This window comes from Nerophis ophidion, linkage group LG19 (genome assembly GCF_033978795.1).
Source record: "Nerophis ophidion isolate RoL-2023_Sa linkage group LG19, RoL_Noph_v1.0, whole genome shotgun sequence".
Classification (NCBI taxonomy): domain Eukaryota; kingdom Metazoa; phylum Chordata; class Actinopteri; order Syngnathiformes; family Syngnathidae; genus Nerophis; species Nerophis ophidion.
The window spans coordinates 14,630,924-14,638,261 of NC_084629.1; the positions used below are offsets into that span (position 1 = coordinate 14,630,924).

At 42.9% G+C, this 7,338-nt stretch overlaps 1 long non-coding RNA gene across 1 annotated transcript; it reads left to right on the forward strand.

Annotated features, from left to right (window-relative positions):
* Nucleotides 1-1,221: 1,221 nt before the first annotated feature.
* On the forward strand, nucleotides 1,222-2,722 carry LOC133537751 (uncharacterized). The gene is made up of 3 exons (XR_009802825.1): nucleotides 1,222-1,267; nucleotides 2,311-2,385; nucleotides 2,586-2,722. It is a non-coding gene; the product is annotated as an uncharacterized LOC133537751 (long non-coding RNA).
* The last annotated feature ends 4,616 nt before the right edge of the window (nucleotides 2,723-7,338 follow it).

The window sequence follows — 7,338 nt, forward strand, 5'->3', positions numbered from 1 at the left end:
TCCTACTATATCGTAGGTTACTGCTGCAGTTGTCACAACGCAACAAAAAAAGTACCAATGATTATCACACACACACTAGGTGTGGCGAAATTATTCTCTGCATTTGACCCATCACCCTTGATCACCCCTTGGGAGGTGAGGGGAGCAGTGATTAGCATCGGTGGCCACGGCCGGGAATAATTTTTGGTGATTTAACCCCCAATTTCAACCTCTTGATGATGAGTGCTAAGCAGGGAGGTAATGGGTCCCATTTTTATAGTCTTTGATATGACGCGGCCTGGGTTTGAACTCACAACCTACTGATCTCACGGCGGACACTCTAACCACTAGGCCACTGAGCACAACAACAACGCAACCTCCTACGCAGAGGCAAATACAATTAAACAAGAACAACAATACATGCATATCAATAAATATTATAATATCAATCAATCAATCAATCAATGTTTAGCCCTAAATCACAAATGCCTCAAAGGGCTGCACAAACCACAACGACATCCTCGGTAGAGCCCACATAAGAGCAAGGAAAAAAAACTCACCCCAGTGGGACGTCGACCATGATGACTATGAGAAACCTTGGAGAGGACTACATATGTGGTCAACCCCCCAGGGGACCGAAAGCAATGGATGTCGAGCGGCTCTAACATGATATTGTGAAAGTCCAATCCATAGTGGTTCTGATGTAACCGTGAGAATCAAGTCCAAAGTGGATCCAATATAGTAGCGAGAGTCCCATCCAAAGTGGAGCGAGCAGGAAACCATCCCAAGCGGAGGCGGATCAGCAGCGCAGAAATGTCCCCAACCGATACACAGGCGAGCGGTCCATCTTTGGTCCCGATTCTGGACGGGCGGTCCATTCCAGTGGGCGCCCGTCCTTAGTTCAACGTCGAGGTGAGGTTGAAATTACATCGCGACGTCACTCAACCATATCCCGACCAAATCACAACCAACTGACCCCACCACACCATATGTTGCAAATCTGGTTTGTTTTCATCATTGGGGGACATCGTCTTTTCAACGTCGTTTCAACGTCGTTTCAACGTGTACAATTCAACTTGCCAAACATTCTGGGCGCATCCGCCATTTGCGACAGTTTTCAACGAAACCGCTGCTTGATGGCAGCGTGAACTAAAAGCCAAGCTTGTGCGCATGCGTGCTGAAGTACTTCCTTTCCAGTCCAGCAAGCAAGACTAAGAGCGAAGATTTGAATTGTAAAAATCAAACTATTTCACTGCAAAGAAAACCATCGACGTCCATAAAGATTCAGGTTTGTACCTTGAGATAATACTGGTTATTTATATCGATATAATTTTGGCCCTTTCACAAGAGGGTTGCAGGAAAACGTTTATTTTGACTGTATAAACTGGACCTGAGCAAACTTTTTTTTTCTCCCCAAGCAGACAACAATTTTTTCCCCCACCTGCCCAAAAGCAAACAATTGTTTTTCCAGGCTAACACAAAACAAACAATTTTTTTGGGGTTCTGTACCCATTGTCTTTTACAGCCGCGCCAGTCACTGTATTAATTTACTTCCTCTTGATTTTGATCTTCAAAACACCCGCCTGGATGGCAGTTAGGTTTTTCTGGCTCATTTTAATGTTTATTTAAAATGTTGCCAGTTTATTTTAAGTAAAGGTACTTTTTAATTAGTTTGACTTGTTAGCAAGGCTTTGTCTCAAAAGGCAAGTCCACGGGTCGCCCATAAAAGGATCCATGTAATATTAAATGCTATGATCTTTACTTATTTTTTTATTTTACTGATAAGGCCAGTACTGCTATTACAAGAGCTTTTGTCAAGTATTGAAACTTCCAAATGGTTTCACTGTTGAGCTGTTGGCCAACATGTATACTAAAATATATGACAATAAAATATCCAGACAGATTTTGTTGAAAGATGTTTTATGATTGACAATAAAAGACTGCACGCAGCGCAGAAATTTTTGGGGGGTACAAAGTTTTTTCTCTTGGCACAAGAAGGCAACCAACTTTTTTTTTTTTGCAGAGCTTACCGGATCAAACTTTTTTTTTTTTATATATATACGTCAGGAGAACAAACTATTTATTTTTCAGTTTTTGCTAAACAATGTCTTTTTTTTCCCCCAAAAAACATACCCTCCCCCACGTTTCATCTGGTCCGCCCCTAAGTCTATGTACATGTACCACTATCGGTAATTGAAAAGCAGAACGTTAATGCAAGGCAATGTACCAATGATTTCAGTTTATGCATATGGAACAACACAGTACACTTGCTATGATACATATGATACCAAAAAGGATACTTTTTTGATAAAACTGTCCTTCCATGTGCAGAAATTGGAGACAGTGGAGGAACTACTTGACCTTGACGAGTTGATAAAAACTCAACCAAGCAAGAAAGATTTGCTGGTAAGTAATTATAACATTATAATTGCGCAGCTGTTTTTACATCGGAAATATTATTGTATTTAGATAGAAATTTCAGGTTATGAAATCGTGTAGATAAAACACGTGTAAATAAAACAGGCCCTATACTTAAATGTATATGTATGTGTTTGCCAGCCCCTTCCCCCAGTGTATGCTAAACACATTCTCTTGTATATTTGCAGACAGCCAGGCTCTCAAAGATTGGTGGATATGACTTAAAGAGCTGTTTAAGCACCATCATGGACAGGTATTTTCCTCTTTCTCTTTATATATATTAAAAATAGGCGATGTAAGACCCAAATTCTAATCTATGAGTGCTAGATCAGGAATTATAATAATGCAAAATTCCGTACTTTTTGGCCTGCATGTACGACTTGCGTGTTCAATTTCAGGCTCACGACCAATGAATTAATGTCCAATCTGAACATGAAGGGGAGAGGGGTAAAAAAATAGCTTTGCCGGGACGAAGCTGCTCTATTTGGTCACAGGTGAGTTTGTGTGTGTTTGTGGCGCAGTGGGAGAGTGGCCGTAAGCAACCTGAGGGTCCCTGGTTCAATCCCCACCTAGTACCAACCTCGTCACGTTCGTTGTGTCCTGAGCAAGACACTTCACCCTTGCTCCTGATGGGTGCTGGTTGGCGCCTTGCATGGCAGCTCCCTCCATCAGTGTGAATGTGTGTGTGAATGGGTAAATGTGGAAGTAGTGTCAAAGCGCTTTGAGTACCTTGAAGGTAGAAAAGCGCTATACAAGTACAACCCATTTATCATTTATTTAATAATTACATTAACTTGATTGGGGTAAATCACATGCACCCTTAATTAATTTGTATTCTTTTTGCCTGTTTACAGGTAGTGTCTTGGATACCCAGCAGGGGACCGAAACGATGGTCCATGATGCCATAAAAAATAAACTGAAATATGCCCCTGGACGGAAGGGAGGAATAGGATGGGCATCACAGGCTAAATAAATAATTATATCGATTGACATTCTCCATTTTCTTTGTACTTAATTTTAATTTTGCATTAACAGGATTCAGCCTGGAGCTATATATGCACTTTGTTTGTTGTCTTTAATTATAATTATATATTGGTTGATAATACGTTGATAATTGGTTGGTTGATCTTAGGTTGAAACTGAAAGTTGAATCAACGTTGAAACATTGACGTAGATTCTACGTCGGTATTTAAACGTTGATCCAACTTTCATTTTCAACCCAAATCCAACGTTATTTCAACACGCGAAAGTAACATTGTTTCAACGTTGATTAAACGTCTCTGTTAGGTAGAAACTGAAAGTTGAATCAACGTTGAAACATTGACGTTGCTTCAACGTCTGTATTTAAACCTTGATCCAACTTTCATTTTCAACCCAAATCCAACGTTATTTCAACACGGGAAAGTAACATTGTTTCAACGTTGATTAGACGTCTCTGTTAGGTAGAAACTGAAAGTTGAATCAACGTTGAAACATTGACGTTGATTCAATGTCTGTATTTAAACGTTGATCCAACATTCATTTTCAACCCAAATCAGACGTTATTTCAACACGGGAAAGTAACGTTGTTTCAACGTTGATTAAACGTCTCTGTTAGGTAGAAACTGAAAGTTGAATCAACATTGAAACGTTGAAGTTGATTCAACGTTGGTATTTAAACGTTGCTCCAACTTTCATTTTCAACCCAAATCCAACGTTATTTCAACTTGGGAAAGTAACGTTGTTTCAGCGTTGATTAAACGTCTCTGTTAGGTAGAAACTGATAGTTGAATAAACGTTGAAACATTGACGTTGATTCAACGTCTGTATTTAAACGTTGATCCAACTTTCATTTTCAACCCAAATCGAACGTTGTTTCAACACGGGAAAGTAACGTTGTTTCAACGTTAATTAAACGTCTTTGTGCCCACTGGGATCCTGGGTCCCGATTTTGGACAGCCAGTACTTCATCCATGGCCAACGGACCGGACCCCATCCACAAGGGAGGGGGGGACATAGGAGAAAAAGAAAAGAAACGGCAGATCAACTGGTCTAAAAAGGGGATCTATTTAAAGGCTAGAGTATAGAAATAAGTTTTAAGATGAGACTTAAATGCTTCTACTGAGGTAGCATCTTGAACTGTTACCAGGAGGGCTATAACTATCCCATACTTACAAAAAAGTGAGTACAGCCCTCTTGAGATACAATAATAGGATATACTTTGGTTATTTTTAGCAAACCAGTAAACAAACCAAAACAAAAACAATATGAACCTTGAATAACCTAAAAAGCATGGCTGGTTGTTTTTCTATACTGTATGGTGACAGAATGAATGTCAGCAATAAGTGTTTTCACAAGCTCATATGTGGATAATAATAAAAACTACTAAAGCATTTTCGGACGTTTTCTGAAAATTTCACCAAAGTCTGTGCATGACCGATGTTGCTAACTATCGGAATACGCAACTGGTTGCATTTTTTTTATGAAGCGGCACACATTTTTCCACCACACCGGCAGCACTCGTGCAGCCCTAGAGCGTGACGCTACCACTGCCATGCTTGACTCGAAGCACAATACAATGATCTTGTTACTCAATGGTGTTGCCAGCTCGTCACACAATAGTGGCTTTCTCTGCTGCTATTCAAGCTGTAAACTGACTACTCTAAAGTACAACCGCAATTCAGTTCCATAGTCTCTCTGAGACGATATAAAACTGTGAGTGGTGCACTCACAACTCAGCAAGTACAACGTTGATTATACATATATGTCCTTTCAAACTGACGTTGAAACAAAATTGCATGTGTAAATTGAGACAACTTTGTTGGTTGGGAAATTACGAAATTCAATGGTCAAATCAACGTCACAACCTGACTGATTAAACATTGTCAAAAAGCATTTTGTTTCAACGTTGTTTTGGTGTTGTAAAATATTGGTTGGGAAATTACCACATTTCAATGGTCAAATCAACGTTACAACATGACATTGAATAAAGGTTGTCAAAAAGCATGTTGTTTCAATGTTGTATTTGTGTTGTGAAATATTGGTTGGGAAATGACCACATTTCAATGGTCAAATTAACGTCAGAACACAACGTTCATTAAACGTTGTAAAAAAGCATGTTGTTTCAACGTTGTATTTGTGTTGTGATATATTGGTTGGGAAATGACCACATTTCAATGGTCAAATCAACGTCAAAACACAACGTTGATTAAACGTTGTCAAAAAGCATGTTGTTTCAACGTTGTATTTGTGTTGTAAAATATTGCTTATGAAATGACCAAAATTCATTAATCAAATCAAGGCCAGAACCTGATGTTGATTTATCCATCCATCCATCCATCCATCTTCTTCCACTTATCCGAGGTCAGGTCGCGGGGGCAACAGCCTAAGCAGGGAAACCCAGACTTCCCTTTCCCCAGTCACTTCGTCTAGCTCTTCCCGGGGGATCCCGAGGCGTTCCCAGGCCAGCCGGGAGACATAGTCTTCCCAACGTGTCCTGGGTCTTCCCTGTGGCCTCCTACCGGTTGGACGTGCCCTAAACACCTCCCTAGGGAGGCGTTCGGGTGGCATCCTGACCAGATGCCCGAACCACCTCATCTGGCTCCTCTCGATGTGGAGGAGCAGCGGCTTTACTTTGAGTTCCTCCCGAATGGCCGAGCTTCTCACCCTATCTCTAAGGGAGAGCCCCGCCACACGGCGGAGGAAACTCATTTCGGCCGCTTGTACCCGTGATCTTATCCTTTCGGTCATGACCCAAAACTCATGACCATAGGTGAGGATGGGAACGTAGATCGACCGGTAAATTGAGAGCTTTGCCTTCCGGCTCAGCTCCTTCTTCACCACAACGGATCGATACAACGTCCGCATTACTGAAGACGCCGCACCGATCCGCCTGTCGATCTCACGATCCACTCTTCCCTCACTCGTGAACAAGACTCCTAGGTACTTGAACTCCTCCACTTGGGGCAGGGTCTCCTCCCCAACCCGGAGATGGCATTCCACTCTTTTCCGGGCGAGAACCATGGACTCGGACTTGGAGGTGCTGATTCTCATTCCGGTCGCTTCACACTCGGCGGCAAACCGATCCAGTGAGAGCTGAAGATCCCGGTCAGATGAAGCCATCAGGACCACATCATCTGCAAAAAGCAGAGACCTAATCTTGCGGCCACCAAACTGGAACCCCTCAAAGCCTTGACTGCGCCTTGAAATTCTGTCCATAAAAGTTATGAACAGAATCGGTGACAAAGGACAGCCTTGGCTGAGTCCAACCCTCACTGGAAATGTGTTTGACTTATTGCCGGCAATGCGGACCAAGCTCTGGCACTGATCGTACAGGGAGCGGACCGCCACAATAAGACAGTCCGATACCCCATAACCTCTGAGCACTCCCCACAGGACTTCCCGAGGGACACGGTCGAATGCCTTCTCCAAGTCCACAAAGCACATGTAGACTGGTTGCGCAAACTCCCATGCACCCTCAAAAACCCTGCCGAGAGTATAGAGCTGGTCCACAGTTCCACGACCAGGACGAAAACCACACTGTTCCTCCTGAATCCGAGGTTCGACTATCCGGCGTAGCCTCCTCTCCAGTACACCTGAATAAACCTTACCGGGAAGGCTGAGGAGTGTGATCCCACGATAGTTGGAACACACCCTCCGGTCCCCCTTCTTAAAGAGAGGAACCACCACCCCGGTCTGCCAATCCAGAGGTACCGCCCCCGATGTCCACGCGATGCTGCAGAGTATTGTCAACCTCAGCCCCAGAAATAGGAAAGTCCACCACAGATTCCCCAAGCACTGCTTCCTCATAGGAAGACGTGTTGGTGGGATTGAGGAGGTCTTCGAAGTATTCCTTCCACCTATCCACAACATCCGCAGTTGAGGTCAGCAGAACACCATCCGCACCATACACGGTGTTGATAGTGCACTGCTTCCCCTTCCTGAGGCGGCGGACGGTGGTCC